The sequence below is a fragment of the Microcaecilia unicolor genome, chromosome 9, assembly GCF_901765095.1.
Source record: "Microcaecilia unicolor chromosome 9, aMicUni1.1, whole genome shotgun sequence".
Lineage (NCBI taxonomy): Eukaryota > Metazoa > Chordata > Amphibia > Gymnophiona > Siphonopidae > Microcaecilia > Microcaecilia unicolor.
The window spans coordinates 137,628,140-137,651,827 of record NC_044039.1 but is presented as its reverse complement, the minus strand read 5'-3'; the positions used below and the strand labels follow the sequence as shown (position 1 = coordinate 137,651,827).

General features: G+C 46.9%; 1 protein-coding gene across 1 annotated transcript in view; it reads right to left on the bottom strand.

Moving 5' to 3' along the window:
* Nucleotides 1-23,382, bottom strand: part of PSEN1 (presenilin 1) — a 142,474-nt gene extending 119,092 nt beyond the window's left edge. The window contains exon 1 of the mRNA XM_030214855.1: nucleotides 23,293-23,382. The gene's annotated coding sequence lies outside the window, so the exon portion shown is untranslated. The remainder of the gene's footprint in view (nucleotides 1-23,292) is intronic.
* Nucleotides 23,383-23,688: the final 306 nt, after the last annotated feature.

The window sequence follows — 23,688 nt, the reverse complement described above, 5'->3', positions numbered from 1 at the left end:
AAACTTCAGGAAAAGAACTATAATCTGCTAATAGGAAAGGTAGTATCATTCAGACAGTAGCAGGCACTTAACAAAATTAAGCCACGGGTCATGATATGGTGTAGGGAAGGAGATAAAACAGAGAGAGGGTGAGAAAATGAGGAAGGAAAAACTTGCCAGTGCTGATGACAGACCAGGAGTCTGAACAGCCATGGTTTCAAAAGTTTCTTAAAGGTCTTGAAAGATAGTTCGGTACCAAGGCTTAATGGAAGCGAATTCCACTGAGCAGGGGCCGCAAAGAAAAATGCATGGCGACAAGTGAGGTCAAGTTGTGCATGTTTTGGATGGGGAAGCACCAGTCGTTGATCATTTAAGAAGCGGAGAAGACGTGGCAGTGAATACGGTATTGTAAAAACGGAAAGACAGTCTGGATAGCCAGTTCTATGTGCCTTGAAAACAAGTGTAAATAGCTTGAATGCAATTTGTTGTTCTATTGGGAGTCAATTAAATTTTTCGAGCAGAGGAGAGGAACGATCAAACTTTCATGCAAGACAAATAAGTTTAATAGCTGTGTTTTGTATGGACTGTAGCCTTTTTATGTTTCCAAGAGAGCATCCTTGGTAAACAACATTGCAATAATCAAGCTTTATTAGTTATTAATAACTAGCTCTATCTGGCCACGCGTTGCTGTGGCTCAGTCTGGTTAAATGGAAAAGAAAGAAAAGAGGAAGCGCACATTTCTAATATGTTTAATTTCACAATGCTTGTGGGTATACAATATTTTTTGTTGTTCCATTGTGTGTGCAGAGATAGAGATTGTCTGGTTTGTCGATTGTAGAACATGCAACATATAATTGTCCATGTGAGAAGCAATCCGTGTGTAGATGTAAACGGGTGAATTCTAAAGATTGGCCCTGAGCTTTGTTGATGGTGATTGCAAACGCCAATCGAATTAGGAATTGCAATCTGTTAAATTGAAATGGAATATCTGGTTGAATCATAGGAATGCGAGGAATGAGGACATCTTGAGCGTTGAAAGGTCCTGTCAAGATTGTTGATTGTACGACATTGCTCATTAAATTCTTTACTGCAAGCCGCGTGCGGTTGCAAAGCTTTGGCTGGTTGATATTTCGCAACATGATAATTGGCACGCCGATTTTCAATTGCAGTACGTGCAGTGGCATCCCTGGCAGATCAAGTGAATTGAAAAATTCTGTTGGATAATTAACCGCTTCATCTGCTTCCAGAACAGTGTCGACGGACTTGTATGCGAGTGGCTGGCTTTGAATGTTAGCCTGAATAATATTGTTCAGTTCATAGACGTCTTTGTTCTTGGCCGCAAGAATAGCTCGTTCACTCAGCGAATCGTGATTCTTATAATTGGTTTGAATATTGGGAAATACTTTTTCAACCAATTGTTCTTTTGAGGTCACTAAATTGCAGAAGTTATGAGGCAATGAAATTCGTCCTGAGGTCAGATCAACCAGCACCGTTCCATTCCCAATTTTCAGCAATTGATGTGAGAATATCTGAGCTGATTGATCGTTTTGCAGCTGGACACGCATATTTGTAGTTAAGTTTAACGTCTTTACGTGCTGCCACAAAGTACAGTATTTTAGGCAAGCATTCATTTTGTCCGCTGGTGTCGATGGAGGAACTACAGGTAATGTTTGCCTGAAATCTCCTGCAAGCAATATTAATGTGTTCCCAAATGGTCTGATGTTTCCACGCAAATCTTGCAATGATCAATCAAGAGCCTCGAGTGATTTTTTTCGCTGTGCTGTTTCCTCGGCACGTATTTGAGCCATTCTTTGTCTGTTTTGCTCGTTCGCTGATGCCCGTTCTTCCTCAGTTTGATTTGCAATTGTAGATATATAAAAACACGCGCGTATTCGAATGCAACGTTGTGTCAAAATTTGAAAGCAATCGGTGAAGAACTTTCGGAGATTTAAGCCACTCTCAGCCTGTCGCGTTGATTCTGTTGAGAACGAAGCAGATCTGAAGCTGCAGAACGCGATCGCCGTGCTCGCAACTGTGCATCGTGAAGTCTGGCTGCACGTCGCTCTGCTGCTTCCTCGGCACGTATTTGAGCCATTCTTTGTCTGTTTCGCTCATTCACTGATGGCTGTTCTTCCTCAGTTTGATTTGCAATTACTCGTCGCACTGCTTCCGCTCCGCGAGTATGACAGCTGTGACATCTATATAATAGTAGGTATATAAAAACATGCGCGTAATTTCAAAGCAATCGGTGAAGAAGTTTCAGAAATTTAAGCCACTCTCAGCCTGTCGCGTTGATTCTGTTGAGAACGAAGCAGATCTGAAGCTGCAAAACGCGATCGCCGTGCTCGCAACCGTGCATCATCAAGTCTGGCTGCACGTCGCTCTGCTGCTTCCTTGGCACGTATTTGAGCCATTTTTTGTCTGTTTCGCTTGTTCGCTGATGGCCGTTCTTCCTCAGTTTGATTTGCAATTACTCGTCGCACTGCTTCCGCTCCGCGAGTACGACAGCTGTGACATCTATATAATAGTAGGTATATAAAAACATGCGCATATTCGAATGCAATGTTGTGTCCAAATTTGAAAGCAATCGGTGAAGAACTTTCAGAGATTTAAGATTTTGAACAAATGAACATTTACGTTTTTATTTATATAGATGACAGAACAAGAGAATGGAATGTATATGTATCAAAAATCTACGGATCAAATGTAACTGCCAGAGAGTAAAAAAGCTGGACTTGCATAGACTACAGATTTGAGTTGAAAAAGTGAGACCACAGTCAAGTATAATGCCTAAATGAAAGAAGGATTCAACAGGGGAGAATAAGGTCCCAAATAGATTCAAAGGGGTGGTGGGTATAGTAAGACTGTCAGGGAACCAACATGCCACAGTTTTTTTTTTGTTCAAAACTAAGCGACATGACCACATCACACCATTTTTGCAAAAACTTCATCGACTACCAGTACAACACAGGGCTAAATTTAAAACTCTATGTATGACCTTCAAGGCCCTCAAATGAAATGGCCCTGAGTACCTGAAGAATAGGATGATCCTAGACACACCGCCAAGGACATTAAGGTCCTCTCAAGGGCTATCACGAACCACACCCTCTCCATGTGATACCTAGAAGCGAGCCTTCTCCGGAGTAGCCCCCACACTTTGGAATGCACTGCCTGAAAGGCTCCGCTTAACACAAGACTATCTATACTTCAGGAAGCAGGTGAAAGCTTGGCTCTTCAACCAGGCCCTTTAATGGAAGAAGTAACTAACTTGTTAGTCTCTCTCACCTACACACGCAGGAGTGACTTGGGCTGCACATAGTGCAGCAGGACATGTTTACCCACTCCTTCCCTAGCTGAGATAATATTTAACCATCTCTCTGACCTCATGTGCAACTTTCTCGAAATCAGTCACCTTACTTTCTAACACTTCTTACTCTCTTACCTATCTATATGTTACATCTTCACTTTACCCTTCACTATCAATTATAATGTTCTATTACATATTGTGTTGACATTGTAAGTAGTATACTATGCCATACTTAGTATTGTTATTTGAATATTTTTTACTGCTGTAATTGTCTATTGCTCATGTTTGATCTATTCTTACTGCACACCACCTTGAGTGAATGCCTTCCAAAAGGCAGTAAATAAATCCTAATAAATAAATAAACAAACTGACAGTCAGTTAACCAATTAGATATCTGCATTAGGCAGTTATGAAGTGGTCCAAGGACTGGGTCATATGGATCAGTGGGGTACAGTAGGAGAATGTCATCTGCATAAAAGTTAAATGATACTCCAGTCATTTGGATCAACATGACAAGAGGACTTAAAAGCAAATTGAACAAGAGAGGAGACAAAACTGAACCTTGTGGGACTTCGCAAGTTAAAGGATGCTGTGGTGAGACACAGAAAGGTGTGACCTCACATGAATGATTAGCCAGGAACAATGTGAACCAGACTAGGCCGATTCCACCCATTCCTAACAATGACAATTGAGATAACACTAGTTCGCGATTGACCAGATCAAACGCTGCTGAGAGATCGCGAGATATCACAAGGACAGCTTTGTTTTTCGTGATTTGAGTAAATTTCATTTAAGACTGCTGTGAGAACAGTCTCTGTACTATAATGCGGTCTGAATCCTGAGAAAGTCTGCCTCCACATTCAAGGACCCCGCAATGTGAGCTGCCAATAAGCAGAGAAGATTTTTCTCCACCCAGATCTTGAGGGAGGCCAACTCCATAGCCATTGTTCATATAAAGCCACTGCCATCGCACTGTCGCAGAAAACTTGGACCAGGGCCCCCCTGCCAGAAAGGGAGCAAAGTCACATAAGGCATTCTGCTCTGTCCTCAGCTCCTAGCGATTTATCGACCACTGAGACTCCTGTTCCATCCAGGTGCCCTGTGCCAGATGAACTTCTAATCAGCTCCCCAACCTGACTTGCTGGCGTCCATTGTCACTACCTCCCATTATGTTTTTGGAAAGGGAACTCCGATGGTCAAATTCCTGGGCGACAACCACCGCTGCATACGCCATGCGGGAACCAACGTCCAAGGAAAATGAAGGTCCAACTTCTGTGACATCGGAGACCAGCGGCTGAGAAGAGATCCCTTTAATGGCCGCATATCAGCCATTGCCCATGGCCCCACTTCCATCACCACCGTCATTGACCCCAGAACCTGGAAGTAGTCCCAGTCCCTGGGTCTGCCTTTACTGAGAAGACGAATATGTGGAACCAGCTTCGATCTCCTGCGCTCTGTGAGGAAGATCCTCTCCTGGGCTGTGTTGAATAGAACGCCCAGATACTCCAGCATCTGCGACTGAGTCTGCTCTTCTCAAAATTGATCATCCATCCCGATGACTGCAGAAGATAGACAACTTTGTCGGTCGCCACCACACTGTCCAAATAGGAAAATGCACAAATGAGTCAGTCATCGAGATATGGGTGAATTCCGAATCCCTGGTGCTGAAGGAAGGACACCGCCACCACCATAACCTTGGTAAATGTTCTTGGAGCTGTGGCAAGATCGAAGGGCAAAGCCATGAACTGGAAGTGATGGTCCAGCACCGCAAAACACAGAAACCTCTGATGCGGCCGTCATGTAGATATATTCAGATATGCCTCTCCTTCAGATCGAGGGCCTTGAGAAATTCTCCCACTTGAATCAAGGCTATGACTGCTTTTAGTGTTTGCATATGAAAGCGGGATTCTCAGATGCACCGGTTTAAATCTTTGAGATCTAAGACTGGACAAAAGGGGACTTCCTTTTTTGGGACAATGAAAACAAACTATGTTTTGTCCCTGTTCAGCCTGGGGAACTGGAACAATGCCCTTGAGCGCCTTGGTTCCCTTTTGACAAGGGGACTGCAAGAAGAGAGGAGCAACTGGGCAGGAGAACATCAATTTCTAACCTTCGGTAAAAATAACCAGAAACCACCAGTCTGACATAATTTTGGCTCCTGAAGATGTCCTCCCACTAGAGGAAGAGAAGCGTGGACCAGCCTCACATCACTGCAAAACTTGGAAAGCACTGGGTGGTCTAGTTGACTGAGAGGAATTCCTGTCCACATGAAAGGAAGATTGGTGTGCCTGAAAGGGTGACCTGACAATACTGCTGACCACCATGGCGGTACTGTCTGCTGTCTCAAAATCGAAAGGCCCCTGAAGACAGACAATCAGATGCTTTTGGCTTATCCTTCGGCAACCGCTGTGGCTTAGTTTTCCCCAGTTCTTTCACCAAGTTACTGAGATCTTCTCCAAATAGCCACTTGCCCCGACATGGCAATTTAGCTAGACGTGACTTTGATGCTGCATCCGCTGCCCAATGATGCAACCAGAGTTGCTGATGTGCCATGACAAAGACATACTGCGGGCCATAACCCATATCATAAATAGCATCTGCCAAGCAGGCAGACTCCACTTCCAGTGGGGTGTTATGGCGCTCATCTTGTGTTGTCGACCACTGATGCCATTTCAGGTGTGATCTTACCATGAACAAAGCTGCATATTGTCGCTTGAAGGCCCAATGAGGCCACTTGAAAGGCTTGTTTCAGCAAGCCTTCTAGCTTCCTAGCCTGTAGGTCTTTCAGGGCAATGCCCCCTTCCAACGGCAAGGTGGTCTTCTTAGTCATCACTGTAACTAGGGAGCCCACCCTGGGAAGCTGCAATTTATCCTTCTCCTCCAGAACAAATGGGTAGAGGTGAGCCAGGGCTCATCTAGTGAGATTCATTCTGCTGTAATCAGGTCCTGAATGTCTGGATAAATTGGATAGGCCTTAGAAGGACCTCTAAGCCCCCGCATGATCGATGAAAATGGAACTCCTGATGCCAAAGCAGAAGGATCCTCAACAGAAAGCACCACCAGTGCCTCAGAAATCCAAAGTCGCAGTGCTGCGGGTCATGGAAGAAACTACTGACGGCAGCACAACGCCCCAATGCTGGATGATGGGTTCCACAGCAGGAACGCCACTGAACTGCCTCCACAAGAGTCGCCATTCACCCCGTCACATGTCCAAAACAGTGAGTCAAGACCATCCCCTACACCAAGTACTTTATATATGTATACCCAAGTTTGATTTGTCCTTGCCTTTCTCAGGGCACAGACTGTAGAAGTCTGCCCAGAACTTGAAGCTCTCCAAGCGGTTCCGAGTCAAACTTTAGTCGGATTTACCACTGCCGGCTCCTCCCCCCAAGCTCACAGTCTCCACAAGTCTTTCCAATGATGAGAAAGGCTCAGGACTGATACTCTGACCCATGCTCTCCAGTAAACCTCTTTCCTTCTTTTCTTTTTTTAAGTTGTTGTGCTGGAAAAGGAAAGCTCCACAGGAAATAGGGGAAAGGTGAAAGGAGCGAAGAAGTAAATTCATTGGGCACCAGAAACGGGGATCTGAAGACCTCCAGATAGGACTCTGCAGACTCAAGCCACCCGCAAAGTTCAACTGGGGATCAGCTGTCCAACTGGACCAGGAGTATAGCACTCAGAAGCAGAGGCTTAAAAGTGTGTCCATCCACCTGCTGGGGATAGAAAATACTGAAGAGCTGGACTGGATGCCAAGAGAGATCTCAGCTTTCAGTTCTCTATCTCCACCTGCTGGTTGATGGATTCAACTATCCCATAGGTTCTGGAATAGTGGGAAGCTACAAAATGGAAATGTGGGATATATGCTCTGCTTTACAAAGATTTGTTTTAAAGATGACTGAATTACAAATGTAAATGAACACCTCGCAAACTGAACAGTGGCTAGTGTGGAACCTTTCATGACTGGTGCTGCTGCTCACAAGCTTCAAATCTGTTTTAATTTAACTCTTTTTTTGTGTCTGCTACTGTGTGTGCAAGAACAAGTGCACTTATTTCTCTGGCTTCCTTCAGAAAGTCAAACATGACATATGCTTACAACATATTCCTCAGTAACAGCTTCCTCTTTAATTACTGTTCCATTTCCAATTTCTCAATAACACTCTCACTTAAAGGCTGTCCCTGATATCACTGACCACACCATCCTCCCAAAAGACAGGCCTTGAGGAACTCACAAAAATCATTCCAGAATCAAGACACCGATTTCCCTGCCATAGGTATTTCCCAGATCCTACATTGTGAATGAATTATCATCAACTCCACTTTACTTTTCCTTTCTAAAGTAACTGAATGGGTTATTTTCTATCAGCTACTCAATTGTGTGTCCAGACCAAATGCCCTACACCCACAAGTCTGGGTTTCATCAAGGACACAGCACTAAAATGGTGTTCTGGTCAATCCTTAATGATATAATAATGCCAGGCAGTACTTGGTTTTGATTTCACTAGACTTATCAGCTGTTTTTGAACATGCCGCTCACAATCAGCTATTAACCAGGTTGTGAAATCTGGGCAGTAAAGAAATAGTATTGGATTGTCTTTCCTCATATTTGGTTTCTTGTAAGTTTTGGGTACAATGGGCTTCTGAAACTTCTACTTCTTTTGCCCTCCCCTTGGGGAGTTCCTCAAGGACCAATCCTGGCACCTTTGCTTTTTAACATTTTCTTTAGCCCTTTGGTTCTTGAAGTGCAGAACCATACAGTCACTGGCTACTACTATGTATATGATATCTGGTTGTTATAGGATGTGGATCTGATGGCAATTGATCTTACTCCACTGAATTTAATTGTTGTCTAGATGCTGTCGCTAAGTGGTGATTACTCACAACAAAACTAAATCCAGTCTTTGGTTTACTACAAATGCTCCAAATTTGTCTCCCACCTAACTAGATGTTTCCATTAAGATACATGACACTTTTCTTATTCTTGGTGTTCTCTTGGATAATAAACTAACCTTTGATCACCATGTTTCTCATGTTGTAAGATCCTTTTTTCTCTCTCGTGTGTCTTTTTGGCACAAATATGACTGAAGTCTGCAATTTGCATGGCCGCAGAAAGTGCACAACCCCACGTTGGCAAAGGACAATGACATCCTACGGAGCACCTGCCCAGGTTGTGACCCCAAACATGGGTTTTGCAACCCCATGTTGGGATGAAACATTTATTTATACCCCACCTTTTCCCACAAGATGCAGGCTCAAAGTGGCTTACAAGTGACTGAAAAGGCTAGTGCCAATCCAGTGAACATACAAATACAATATTAAATATAGATAAGTAATCAGAGTAGAGAGAAAGAAAAAGAGTAAAGATAAAGGAGTCCAAAATGGTCCATGCAAATGCTGTTAAACACCCGTGCAAGCTCCAAAGGTTGAGGAGGCGTTGACTCGTTGTGATAGATAGCGGCAACTGTCCACTCCGACCCCCAAGACAGGGAGAGCTGCAAATCCATCTCTCTCTCTCATAATCTTCGTCAGAAACAGCTGACTAGAAAGCGGATACCGTCAAACATGATAGTTAATGCAGGCGATAGCCAACAGCTGGAATCGGTGGTCTAAAAGGAAGCAATACCACCACAATGTGCAGCTTTGTCCGAAAAGTCTCCCCAACGCGAAGCAGGCTGCAATGCCCAGTAGCCGGTAACAAGCAGCATAGGAGACGATCGCAGTCTGGAGGCCAAGCTGAGACGCCAGTGTATAGCTTGCGAAGCTTTGAGCTAGACTATTGTAACTCATTTTTCAATGGTGAACTAGCATCTAGAAATTAAGCAAAATATGGCTGTCAAGTTGTCGTATCAAGCACAATATGATCATGTGACATCCCTGTTAACTGACCAACACTAGCTGCCAAATTACATTTAAGGTCCTGTTATGGCACAACTGTAGTACTTAGCAAATTGTTTTATTTCATATAACCCATGTCACTTATGTCCTTCTATGTAGGAAAATCTTAACTGTCCCTCCACCTACAACAGCTCAATTTAGGTCCACATGGCACTTGGCTTTTTTTACTGATACAGATCATTTGGAATAATATAGGGCTGCACTTCAATTAAAAATTTTAATCACAATTAAAGGTGAGGCATAGCCAACAGTCCATTGGGGAGGGGGAACAGGAGAAGAGAGCAAAGGGATGGACTGGGGGGGACACGCATTTCTTCTCCCTCCACCTAACCCCCCCCCCCCTCATATTAGATATCATGCCTTTGCTGGTGTGGATGCCAAAGCCCCACCAGTCGAAGAAATCCACTGCCAAAGCAGCCCTTTCCTCCTCGTGCTGCCTCAGGGGGATGCCTCAATCCACCACTCCCCAAGCATGCACAAACTGAGCATGCTTGGGGAATGCAAGAGTTGGTGATGAAACACCTCGCTGACTTCCTCACTCCTGAGGCTATACAAGGAGGAAGGGGATGACTCAGGCAGTAAATTTCTTCAGTTAGTGGGGCTTCAGCTACCCCACCAGCCATTGAACATGTACTGCAGTTTTGGAGGGAGCCTGAACCCAAAGTAGGGGGCCCAGGTCTCCAGGGCTCCTCCCCTGTGGCTATACCACTGATTATAGGCCCAATATCGCCCTTTCTCCCACCTCCAGGTCTAATACTCTTTCTTTTTCTTCCTTCCACCCCAGGTCCATTATTTCTCTCTCTCCCCCCCCCCCCCCCCCCCCATTGACATCCACCCCCCCCACCCAATGCACAGTCCAGCATCTCTCCATTTCCTTTTGGTTCTGCCCACAGTTCTCTCCCCATCTGCCACCACCCCCAAGTTTCTCTCTCAATACCCTCCCCCGCCCACAACGGTCAGACCAACATCTCTCCCTCCCCTCCCACCAGCAGCTCTCTCTGGCTCTCTCTCCCCTTCCCTTCCAACCTGGTTTACCTATGCAGGAAGTCTGTGCCCTGCAGCCCCAGTGGCAGCTATATCGAAAGACTGCCTGAGGCCTTTCCCTCCTACCTGTCCCACTCCCTTCTGAACAGGAAGTTGTGTCAGAAGGGGGCAGGGTGGGTCAAAAGGAAAGACTGCAGGCAGCCTTTCAATACAGCTCCCACTGTATCTTTTTTGAGATACGGCGACCAGAACTGAACACAGTACTCAAGGTGCGGTTGCATGATTAATCGGGCCTTAAAACATTTCTTTGAGAAAGCCTACTGTGCTTCAGGCTAATAATGGTATAGGGTAATGGCTTAAGGCTCTTCCTATTCTAGTTTTCCAGAATCTCGTTCTTATTTTCTAACTCTAAATGTATCATAGCTATTGTACTTCACTCATCTGATTGTGTATCATAATTATTGTATGTGTACCACACTGCAGCTAGTATTTTTGGAAAGCGTAGACGCTCCACATCGACCCGTTCCATTCCACTCATTATCTTATAGAACTCTATCATATCTCCCCTCAGCCGCCTTTTCTCCAAGCTGAAGAGCCCCAGCCTTTTCAGCCTATCCTGACAGGGAAGTCGTACCATCCCCTGTATCGTCTGTCGCCCTTCTCTGCACCTTTTCCAATTCCACTATGTCTTTTTTGAGGTGCGGTGGCTCAGTCCTCCAGAAACAAAGCCAGGCAGGTTTTCAGAATATCTACAATAAATATGTATACATCAGAGACAATAAATATTTTGTAACCTGTATCCTGTGCTCATATTTGGGGCAGATAAGAAGCCTAATAAATTAAATGGGACCCACTGCTCCAATAGACAGCATAGAGAATGTAGAAAGAAGTCCTGTAAAGGAAATCAAGCACATTTATGCTACATTAAGTTATAGCACTGGCAGCAAGAAAAGGCAATATGTTGGCATACTGGTACAGAGGCTCATGACTCTTCACAACCTTCTTCAAAGAAACACCTTCAGTTACAGTCAGGGTCAGATTAAGACCAACTGACGTCCTAAGTACAGCTCAACAATGGTGCCCCTCAGCCTTTCTGACAAGACATTAAGACTCGTGTTGAGAAATATTGTATGAAACAAAACATCATATATATATATAAAGACATAAATATATATATATATATATATATATATATATATATATATATATATATATATATATATACAGTGGTGGAAATAAGTATTTGATCCCTTGCTGATTTTGTAAGTTTGCCCACTGACAAAGACATGAGCAGCCCATAATTGAAGGGTAGGTTATTGGTAACAGTGAGAGATAGCACATCACAAATTAAATCCGGAAAATCACATTGTGGAAAGTATATGAATTTATTTGCATTCTGCAGAGGGAAATAAGTATTTAATCCCTCTGGCAAACAAGACCTAATACTTGGTGGCAAAACCCTTGTTGGCAAGCACAGCGGTCAGACGTCTTCTGTAGTTGATGATGAGGTTTGCACACATGTCAGGAGGAATTTTGGTCCACTCCTCTTTGCAGATCATCTCTAAATCATTAAGAGTTCTGGGCTGTCGCTTGGCAACTCGCAGCTTCAGCTCCCTCCATAAGTTTTCAATGGGATTAAGGTCTGGTGACTGGCTAGGCCACTCCATGACCCTAATGTGCTTCTTCCTGAGCCACTCCTTTGTTGCCTTGGCTGTATGTTTTGGGTCATTGTCGTGCTGGAAGACCCAGCCACGACCCATTTTTAAGGCCCTGGCGGAGGGAAGGAGGTTGTCACTCAGAATTGTACGGTACATGGCCCCATCCATTCTCCCATTGATGCGGTGAAGTAGTCCTGTGCCCTTAGCAGAGAAACACCCCCAAAACATAACATTTCCACCTCCATGCTTGACAGTGGGGACGGTGTTCTTTGGGTCATAGGCAGCATTTCTCTTCCTCCAAACACGGCGAGTTGAGTTCATGCCAAAGAGCTCAATTTTTGTCTCATCTGACCACAGCACCTTCTCCCAATCACTCTCGGCATCATCCAGGTGTTCACTGGCAAACTTCAGACGGGCCGTCACATGTGCCTTCCGGAGCAGGGGGACCTTGCGGGCACTGCAGGATTGCAATCCGTTATGTCGTAATGTGTTACCAATGGTTTTCGTGGTGACAGTGGTCCCAGCTGCCTTGAGATCATTGACAAGTTCCCCCCTTGTAGTTGTAGGCTGATTTCTAACCTTCCTCATGATCAAGGATACCCCACGAGGTGAGATTTTGCGTGGAGCCCCAGATCTTTGTCGATTGACAGTCATTTTGTACTTCTTCCATTTTCTTACTATGGCACCAACAGTTGTCTCCTTCTCGCCCAGCGTCTTACTGATGGTTTTGTAGCCCATTCCAGCCTTGTGCAGGTGTATGATCTTGTCCCTGACATCCTTAGACAGCTCCTTGCTCTTGGCCATTTTGTAGAGGTTAGAGTCTGACTGATTCACTGAGTCTGTGGACAGGTGTCTTTCATACAGGTGACCATTGCCGACAGCTGTCTGTCATGCAGGTAACGAGTTGATTTGGAGCATCTACCTGGTCTGTAGGGGCCAGATCTCTTACTGGTTGGTGGGGGATCAAATACTTATTTCCCTCTGCAGAATGCAAATAAATTCATATACTTTCCACAATGTTATTTTCCGGATTTAATTTGTGATGTGCTATCTCTCACTGTTACCAATAACCTACCCTTCAATTATGGGCTGCTCATGTCTTTGTCAGTGGGCAAACTTACAAAATCAGCAAGGGATCAAATACTTATTTCCCCCACTGTATATATATATATATATATATATATATATATATATATATATATATATATATATATATATATGGTAAAATTATGTATCATACCTGATAATTTTCTTTCCATTAATCATAGCTGATCAATCCATAGACTGGTGGGTTGTGTCCATCTACCAGCAGGTGGAGATAGAGAGCAATCCTTTTGCCTCCCTATATGTGGTCATGTGCTGCCGGAAACTCCTCAGTATGTCGATATCCAAGCTCCATCCGCAGGACTCAGCACTTAGAGAATTACACCCACAAAGGGACACTCTGCCCAGCTCACCACCGCCGAAACGGGGGAGGGGAATTAACCCAGCTCATCCCCACACAAGTGGGGGAGGGGAATCCGTCCAGCTCATCCCCGCGGAGCGGGGGAGGGACACCACCCCGCCGATGCGGGGGGATCTGGCTTATCCTGCAACCGCAAGAGGAGCCGACTGACCCTAACACCGCCGAAGCGGGAGGGGTACAAAGCTGCCCTACAGCCGCACGAAGCGGGAGGGAGCGCCGGCAGAATTTATGTCTCAATCCAGCCCCGTAAAACGGAGGGGAGAGGAATGCAGCAGCTCACTGTAACACAAATTCGTCTCAACTCTTGAAGAATCCATTGAAAAACTTGAACACGAAGTCCTCCTGAACAGGAACTGAAGACTAAACTTGAACCTGAAATGCAACCAGAATATAAATAATACAGATATCTGGGAGGGGCTATGGATTGATCAGCTATGATTAATGGAAAGAAAATTATCAGGTATGATACATAATTTTACCTTCCATATCATCATGCTGATCAATCCATAGACTGGTGGGATGTACCGAAGCAGTACTCACCCAGGGCGGGACATAGAAATCCCTGACCGCAACACTGAAGCTCCAAACCGGGCCTCCGCCCGAGCAGCCACAGTCAAGCGGTAATGCCTGGAGAAGGTATGGGCCGATGCCCAAGTTGCCGCCTTGCAAATCTCTTCCAAGGAGACGGACCCGGCCTCTGCCATCGAGGCCGCCTGAGCTCTAGTGGAGTGAACCTTCAGCTGGATAGGCGGCACCTTCCCCGCGGCCACATAAGCCGCTGCAATGGCTTCCTTGACCCATCTTGCCACTGTAGGCTTAGCAGCCTGCAGACCCTTACGAGGATCTGCAAACAGGACAAACAGATGATCCGACTTCCGGAAATCATTGGTCACTTCCAAGTATCTGATGATGACTCGTCTCACATCCAGATATTTGAGAGCAGAGTATTCCTCTGGGTAGTCCTCCCTACGAAAGGAAGGGAGACAGAGCTGCTGATTCACATGGAATCAAGAAACAATCTTGGGCAGGAAGGAAGGCACTGTGCGAATAGTCACTCCTGCCTCAGTGAACTGCAGAAAAGGCTCTCGACATGAGAGTGCCTGGAGCTCGGAAACTCTTCTGGCTGAAGTGATAGCCACCACAAAGACTGCTTTCAACGTCAGGTCTTTCAGAGATGCCCTAGACAAGGGTTCAAAAGGCGGCTTCTGCAAGGCTCTTAGCACCAGGTTGAGATTCCACGCAGGCACCACTGAGTGCAGAGGAGGGCGCAGGTGATTAACTCCCTTGAGAAAGCGCACCACATCTGGCTGCGAAGCCAGGGAAGCACCCTTCAGGCGACCCCTGAAGCAAGCCAGAGCCGCTACCTGGACTTTAAGGGAACCGAGCGACAGGCCTTTCTCCAGACCTTCTTGCAGGAACGCCAACACTGAAGAAATTGGAGCAGTGAAGGGAGAAAGTGAGCCTGCTTCACACCACGCTGCAAAGGTACGCCAAACCCTGGCGTAAGCAGTAGAAGTAGAGCGCTTCCTCGCTCTCAGCATAGTGGCGATGACCTTGTCTGAGAAGCCCTTCTTTCTCAGACGCTGCCGCTCAATAGCCAGGCCGTAAGACCAAAGGGGGAGGGATCCTCCATCACCACGGGACCCTGATGTAACAGGCCCTGCTCCACTGGCAGCCGCAGAGGATCGTCGACTGAGAGCCTGATCAAGTCCGCATACCAGGGACGTCTGGGCCAGTCCGGACCCACCAGGATTATCCGGCCCGGATGCTTTGCCACCCGGTCTAGCACCCTGCCCAACATGGGCCAGGGCGGGAACACATAGAGAAGCTCCTGTGTCGGCCACTGTTGGAGAAGAGCATCTACTCCCAGGGATCGAGGGTCCCGTCCTCTGCTGAAAAAGCGCGGCACTTGGCAATTGGCCGATGACGCCCTCAGATCTAGGCTCGGCTGGCCCCAGCGCTTCGTGATGTCCAAGAATGCCTGATTCATGGCCTCCTTGGCTAGAGGGGCGCTCTTGGTACCTCCCTGGCGGTTGACATAGGCCACAGCCGTGGCATTGTCTGACAGGACCCGTACTGGCTTCAACGCCAGTACCGGGATGAACTCCAAAAGCGCCAACCGAATGGCTCTGAGTTCCAGGAGGTTGATAGACCACTTTGCCTCTGCAGGAGACCAGAGCCCCTGCGCTGTCCTTCCCAAGCAGTGGGCTCCCCAGCCCGACAAAGAGGCATCCGTCGTGACGACAATCCACTCCGGGGTCACCAGAGGCATTCCTGCAGACAACTTGTCTGTCTGCATCCACCAGCTCAGCGCCTTGCGCACTGCCGGGACCAAGGGAAGGCGCACAGCATAATCCTCCGACATCGGAGTCCAGCGCTGCAGCAGAGAGAGTTGTAGTGGTCTCATATGAGCCCTGGCCCAGGGCACTACTTCCATCGTGGCCGTCATAGAGCCCAACAGCTGCACATAGTCCCAAGCCCGAAGCGGAGAGGCTACTAGGAACTGGTCCACCTGAGCCTGAAGTTTGACAATCCGATTGTCTGGCAGGAACACTCTGCCCACTTGGGTGTCGAATCGAACTCCCAGATACTCCAGGGACTGAGTCGGGCGCAGCTGGCTTTTCTCCCAGTTGATGATCCACCCCAGGGAGCTCAAAAGAGCAACTACCCGGTCCACAGCTTTGCCGCACCCTGCATAAGAGGGGGCTCGGATCAACCAGTCGTCCAGATAAGGATGGACTTGTACTCCCTTCCTTTCGCAGGAAGGCCGCGATGACCACCATTACTTTGGAGAAGGTCCGCGGAGCAGTAGCCAACCCGAAAGGGAGGGCTCTGAACTGGAAGTGTCGGCCCAGGACTGCAAAACGCAGCAAGCGTTGATGAGGAGGCCAGATGGGAATATGCAGGTACGCTTCCTTGATGTCCAAGGAAGCCAAGAACTCTCCTGCCTTCACTGCCGCTATAACAGAGTGGAGAGTCTCCATGCGAAAGTGCCGCACTTTCAAGGCCCGATTGACCCCTTTGAGGTCAAGGATAGGCCGGACAGAACCTCCTTTCTTTGGTACCACAAAGTAAATGGAGTAACGTCCCTTGCCAATCTGATTTTCTGGCACCGGAACGACCGCACCCAGGTGGATCAGATTGTCCAAGGTCTGCTGCACTGCCACAGCTTTGACCGGAGACTTGCAGGGAGAGAGTACAAACCCGTCTCTTAAGGGTCGGCAGAACTCTAGCTTGTAGCCGTCTCTGATGACTTCCAGCACCCAAGCGTCTGAAGTTACCCTGGTCCACTCGCCCAGAAACGAGGACAGGCGTCCTCCAATCTGCACTGGGCCATGGACCAGGACCCCGTCATTGGGTACGAGTCCCTGGGGGAGGACCGGAGGGCGTACCTCCGAGACGGCGGTCTCTGTGAAAGGAATGCTGCTTGGGGGAGAAGTTCCTTTGAAGGAGGAGGGGGAGAGAAGCCCGACTTGCCCGGGCGGTACCGACGGGCTTCCTGAAACCGTCCTCTGGAAATACCAGGGCGAGCACTGGCCCGAGCCCTGACCTCTGGTAACCTCTTGCCCTTAGACGTGCCAAGATCGGTCACAATTTTGTCCAGCTCGACCCCAAAGAGCAGCTTGCCTTTAAAAGGCAACTTAGCCAGGCGGGACTTAGAGGCGTGGTCCGCAGACCAATGTTTCAGCCAAAGCCAGCGCCGCGCAGAGACTGTCTGAGCCATGCCTTTAGCCGAGGCTCTCAAGACATCATACAGTAAGTCTGCCAAATAAGCCAAGCCCGATTCCAGGGCCGGCCAGTCAGCTCTCAAGGAAGGATCCGAGGGGGAAGCCCGCTGCACCATCGTCAGGCACGCCCTGGCCACATAGGAGCCGCAAACTGAGGCCTGCAAACTTAAGGCAGCCGCCTCGAAGGACGACCTTAAAGCCGCTTCCAATCTTCTGTCTTGGGCGTCCTTTAGTGCCGTGCCACCTTCCACCGGCAACGCCGTTTTCTTAGTCACCGCAGTGATTAAAGAATCCACGGTAGGCCAAATAAAGGCCTCACGCTCACTTTCAGGCAAAGGATAGAGGCGGGACATAGCCCTAGCCACTTTGAGGCTCGCTTCCGGGACATCCCATTGAGCCGAAATTAAGGTGTGCATGGCATCATGCACGTGGAAGGTTCTAGGCGGGCGCTTCGTCCCCAGCATAATGGCAGAGCCAACAGGGGCTGAGGGAGAGACGTCCTCTGGCGAGGAAATCTTCAAAATGCTCATGGCCTGCAGTAACAGGTTGGGCAAATCCTCTGAGCGAAAGATCCGCGCTGCAGAGGGGTCATCCGCTCCATCCGAGCGGGAATCCGTCTCCTCCAAGGAATCCCCAAAGGACCGTTGGGAGAACTCAGATACGCTGCCCTCATCTACATCAGAGGAAACAGCGTCCTCTAAGGCCTGGGAATCCACCCGAGGGCGTTTACTTCCGGGGGCCTCAACCCCTTTATCGGACAAGGGAGAAGGGGCAGCGTTTTGCATAAGGAAGGCCTGATGCAGCAGCAAAATAAACTCGGGGGAGAAACCCCCCAGACTGTGCAATTCAACCGGCGCTCGGGGGAGAACCATGCTGCGCATCCAAGATGGCGTCCGGCGCGACACTCCGCGAAGGAGCCGCGCAGGAAGAACGGCGCTTAACTTTAGCCGCTTTTTTTGCCGTCGCCCAAATCAAGGGCGGCCATGGCATGAACGTCTCCCAGCTCAAGGGCGGCCCAAGAAGAAGCCGTCCGAGCAGAGTGGCCGGCCAAGATGGCGGAGGCGAGCAGAGGGGGATGGGCGTTTATGGCGGGAAAAACCGCCGCGCCAGAGGAAGACCCGGGACACTGACCGGCCTCCAAACTGACACCCAACAAGGGCGAATCAGACTTTAAAATCCCCGCTAGAAGCGCACACGCGGTCCGGGGAGCGATTCTTCGCGCCCTCGCCCTCCGACGCCATAGGCCACCTGGAGATCAATCGGGGAACCCCCTGCCCGCTATAAAAAGGTAAAAATTACCTGCTTCTCGCTCCAAGCTGTAACAACCTGGTGTCCCAGTGAGTAGCTGCAATAAACGTTTAAATAAACGTCGAAATAAACGCCCTTAAGGACGTCCAAAAATTTTTTTTTTTTTTTTTTAACGGAGCCAGCGGGAGGGGGGAGAAAAGGAGGGACCTGGCGCCACCAGGTTTGCACTTGCTCAAGAAGAGCCCTCAACCCCAGGCACTCAACAAAACCTAAGAATTAGGCTTGGAGGCCTAGCCAGAGCTGCTGCTGTGTGTGACCACCACCTGCTGAGATAGAGAACATACTGAGGAGTTTCCGGCAGCACATGACCACATATAGGGAGGCAAAAGGATTGCTCTCTATCTCCACCTGCTGGTAGATGGACACAACCCACCAGTCTATGGATTGATCAGCATGATGATATGGAAATATATGATTATTAGAAAAACACAAACTCATGTTGGATAACGGGTATGGCTGACGGCAGTGGAAGAGTTAAGGCAGCGTTTTTCAACCAGTATGCCATGGAATCAGTGGCTGCTCCCCAGGTGTGCTGCAGAGTCTGCGGGGATCCTGTGGGTATAGGTGTCGCTATGAGGTGACAACTGTCATCCCCAAAATTTGCCTTGCCACCCCCAAAATGCCCCTGACAGTCTGGCATCACTTCACCTCCCTTTCCTTCCTACAGGTCCCACCATAGTTTTCTTACCTCCCTCTGCTCCCACAGGCCTCTATACTTGTAATCACTGATGGCTAAAACTGCAGCAAGCTCTCTCTCTCTCCAGCCAGCCCAGGGGACCTTCCCTCTGTCTTCCTGTTGCCACTTGGGAAGGAGATGGCAGAGGGAAAGGTGCAGGCCAGCCAGAGGGAGCTAAATGTAATCACTGCTGGTACTGTCAGCCAATGCTGCAAATCTGTAGACCCAAGGGAAGGAGAAAAGTGGGAGGTAGGAAGGCATGCTGGACCCACAAGGGGGAGGAATTGGGGGGGGGGGGGTGCAGAAGCTGCACATGGATGGAAGAGAAAGGAGAAAATTCTGTACATGGATGGAAAGGAGAGGAGGAAATGCACATGGATGGGAAGGGAAGTGGGGGATCCATATGGATGGAAAAGAAAGGGAGAGGAGAACATTCTGCATACAGATAAAAGGGAAGTGGGGAGACACACAGATGGACGGGAAGGGGGAAATACACCAAATATATAGCAGGGAAGAGGAGAGCTGAGCAGAGGGAGAAATGCACACAGATGGAAGGGAAGAGGAGGGGGGAAATGTGCATCCCCTATCCATGTGCAGCATGTATGGAAGTAAAATGCTGCAAAGAAAATCATGTGTGCGAGTTTGTGGGGGGGAGGGAACATGTGTGTATAGAAGGAAAGGCGGAGGGGGAAATCCACATGAATGGAAGGGGAGAGAGGAAAATGCTGCCCATGGACAGAAGGTGAGATGAGACACTGCTACATATGGATAGAAGGGAAGTGTGTAAAGGGGGTGGGGGGTGGGAGATGAAATACATATATGTAGAAGAGAAGGGAGAGGAGGAAATGCATATGGATGGGAGAGAGAAAAATGCTGCCCGTGGATAGAAGGGAACTCACATGTACAGAGGAAAAGGGAGAGGGGAACATAGTAACATAGTAAATGACAGCAGCTAAAGACCTGTACGGTCCATCCAGTCTGCCCAACAAGATAAACTCATTTTACATAGTATGTGATACTTTATATGTATACCCGAGTTTGATTTGTCCTTGCCTTTCTCAGGGCACAGACCGTAGAAATCTGCCCAGTACTGTTCTTGTACTAAGTTCTGAAGCTAACATTAAAGCCCCTTCAAATTTACACTCCATGCTGTACATGGATGGAAGAGAAGGGAAGAATTTGAGGAGGCAGAAAATGGAAGAAAGCTGAATGTGAAAGACCAGTGTTAGAGATGGATGTAGGGCAAGAAATGAAGGAGAGAAAAAGTAGCAAATGGGCAGAAGGTCCTGAAAACAGAGCTAAGCTCACAAACAAAGCACCCTTAGAGACAAGAACATCAAAAAGAAAACTCGGTACCATGGTTCAATGACGAACTAAAAAAAATCAAAACATAATCCAGAAAACTCGAGCATGAAAAAAAAAAGAAGAAAATACACTCAATGCATGGAAACAAATACACAGAAAATACAAATACGCGATCAGACCAAAAGGTCCTACTACAAGACTAAACTTGGACCGGACAACAGAGATCTTAAGAAATTATTTCAACTCGTAAATAAGTTACTAGACGCCACTCCGATCACTACATCCAACACAGACGTCCCACCCGCAGACAAACTGACTACCTACTTCAAGGACAAAATAACAAAACTACGCAGCACTCTCCCCCATCACAACACTGACATCGAAAACTTCTTCAACGACCTAGACCTAATCCCGGGTGGATACCCAGCCGACCGAATCTGGTCTACATTCAACCCACTCACCATTGAATCAGTTACACAAGCGACTTACAGATTCACCAACACCCACTGCAAACTGGACACGTGTCCCAGTCATCTACTTAAATCTGCTCCAAGCCAATTCTAAACTTCACGCTATGACAAGGTCTCTTCCCCGAGGAATATGGTAACATACTACTTACCCCAATACCAAAAGACGCTACAAAAAAAGACAAACGAACTCACCAACTACCGCCCAATTGCGTCCATCCCTCTAGTAGTAAAACTGCTGGGGAGTTTGGTAACCAAACAGCTCACGGAATACCTGGACAAGTACTCAATACAAGAGACTCACAATCAGGATTCCACCCCCACCATAGTACCGAAACTGTCCAAGTCACTCTCCTGGCCAAATTCAAACAGGAAATAGCCATAGGTAAAAGTATACTTCTCCTTCAATTCGATATGTCGAGTGTATTCGACATGGTAAACCATAATATACTACTAAGACTCCTCGGCTTTATCTGCGCCTTGCATTTGCATTGACACGCCTTATGCTGCTTCTTGTTATTTTCAGACGGTTCCTTCTTCCATTTTCTGAAGGCGTTTCTTTTAGCCCTAATAGCTTCCTTCACCTCACTTTTCAACCAGACCGGCTGTCTTTTGGACTTCCGTCTTTCTTTTCTAATTCGCGGAATATGTATGGATCATCTTCAAAATCTGCACTTGAGTCCACAAAATCATCTACGGCATAGTCCCAGGATACATGGCAGACCTCATTGATCTACCAACTAGAAACAGACTCGGATCAGCACGATCATACCTAAATCTACATTACCCAAACTGTAAAGGGCTAAAATACAAAACAACTCAAGCATCTAGCTTCTACTACATGAGCGCACAACTATGAAATGGACTCCCGCATGCAGTGAAAACAATACAAGACCACCTAAACTTCAGGAAATCACTGAAAACCCTCCTCTTAAAAAAAGCCTATCCCACCGATCCAACATAAATCCCCACACCCAGCAACACAAGATAAACTATGATCATACTGGACAATTGATTATCCTTGACCCCATGATGCCTGAAACACTTCTACCTATGACCATAACACAACTTTATATTTGTTATCAACCGTAATGGTAATCGCCATTACGATACCTTGTAAGCCACATTGAGCCTGCAAATAGGTGGGAAAATGTGGGGTATAAATGTAACAAATAAAGGGAAGCAGAACCTCAGAGCATGGGAGCAAGATGATTAACAAAATAAAATCTCCAAAGGTATGAAAAATTATTTTACTTTGTTTAGTGATTGGATTATATCAATTTTGAGAAATTGCATCTGCCAGTGTTATTTTGCACTATACAGGACAACATTTTTCTATTTCTCTACTGTTGCAAGCCATGCAGAGTCTGGAATCTCTGCTTTCAGTTTTTGTCTGCATGCTTTTTACGGGTCCCTATTTTGTATCAGGTGCGAGTTATGTTCTGCAACTACAAATTAAGTGATGGATTCTGCTGGCATGTAGTATCTGTGTAGGAATCAACAGTCCATCTTGTTCCAGTTTCACAGTAGCAGGTATATTGGTGCTCTAATGTATTTCAGTAGCATAATTACATTAAATAACAACAGGTAGGGATGGAGATTACTTGTGGGGATAGGTAGGGATATAATGGATCTTAGCAGGTATGGGTTTGATTCTAGTGGCAACTTGACAACTTTTGTATGCCCCCAAATGAAAAAGGTTGAAAACCACTGAGTGAATAGTTTTCCTGGAATTTTACCTTGTTTCACCTCTCAAATGGTGGACTTGAAAGGGACGAGATAAAGTAATTTCTTTAGAATTTGAATTTCCTATGAAAATGATGTATAATTTCTTCCATTTTTTCCATTACAAGTGCTCTTGTAATAATTTGTTAAAACTTATAAATAAAATAATTAAAAAAAAAAAAAGAAAACCACTGAGAGTTAAGGGCATGATAGCTTGGAAGAAAGAAACAAAGTTCTGTGGTCCCCCTCCCCTTCGTGCCGTAAGCACGTCCTTATTCTGCCTTAATGGTTAATCCTGGGCGGGTTACACCTTGAAGGTATGGCTCTCGTATCTTCTGCTTCTTCAAAATCTACAGTATGAACCTTCAGTACACTCGTCCAAATCCCTCAGATTACAGGGTATGGGGTATTTCTCTAAAAGGAGTCATCCATCACCTGCAGGCTCTTCTTCAGCGTGCCACACTATCTCACTCGCACTCTTCCACTGCGTGAACAAACCCACTGCTTCATTTCATTTTCCTATTCCAAAGATTTTTACAGCTTTGTACTCGGTTTCCCAAATGTGCAGGGACCAGAAAAAAAAAGTGACTAATAATAAACGCCTTGGAAAGCTAAGATTAAGAAAAACAAAACACCCAATCAAACAGAAGCAGGTTATGAGCTCTGTACGTGTGCCTCAGCAGCCCTGAAACAAAGCAGCCAGCAATGGTTGAAAAGAGAAAACGTGACCAACCCTCAGGCCCACCTTCCAAACCCTACGACGTGAAAGAAAACAAAGCCAAGAGCGAGTACACATACCTGAACCGCTGAACTCCGATCCTGGCAGCGCTAACCAGGAAGTGACTCCCAGCGCGAGCAAACTGATGAACATCATCAACAGGCTCCGGGCGAGGTACGGCGCTACGCACAGGCCAAAAAGAAAAGCAAAGCTAGTACACCAAAAGCGGATGATGTTTCATAGCTAGGGGGTGCTGGAGCTCCACGGTTGTGCGGGAGTACTTAATCGAGGCACAGCTGCACGGGAACTCCTAGGGAATTCAAAGGGACAAAAGCAAGAAACAAAACAAAACAAAACAAGGTTTCTTTCATTAGGAGGCTCTCCTTCAGACTGTATCTGGAATTAGTTTAACAAACATGTATAAAATAAAGACTACAATCATGCAATAGAACTTCAAAAATGGCAATACTACAACA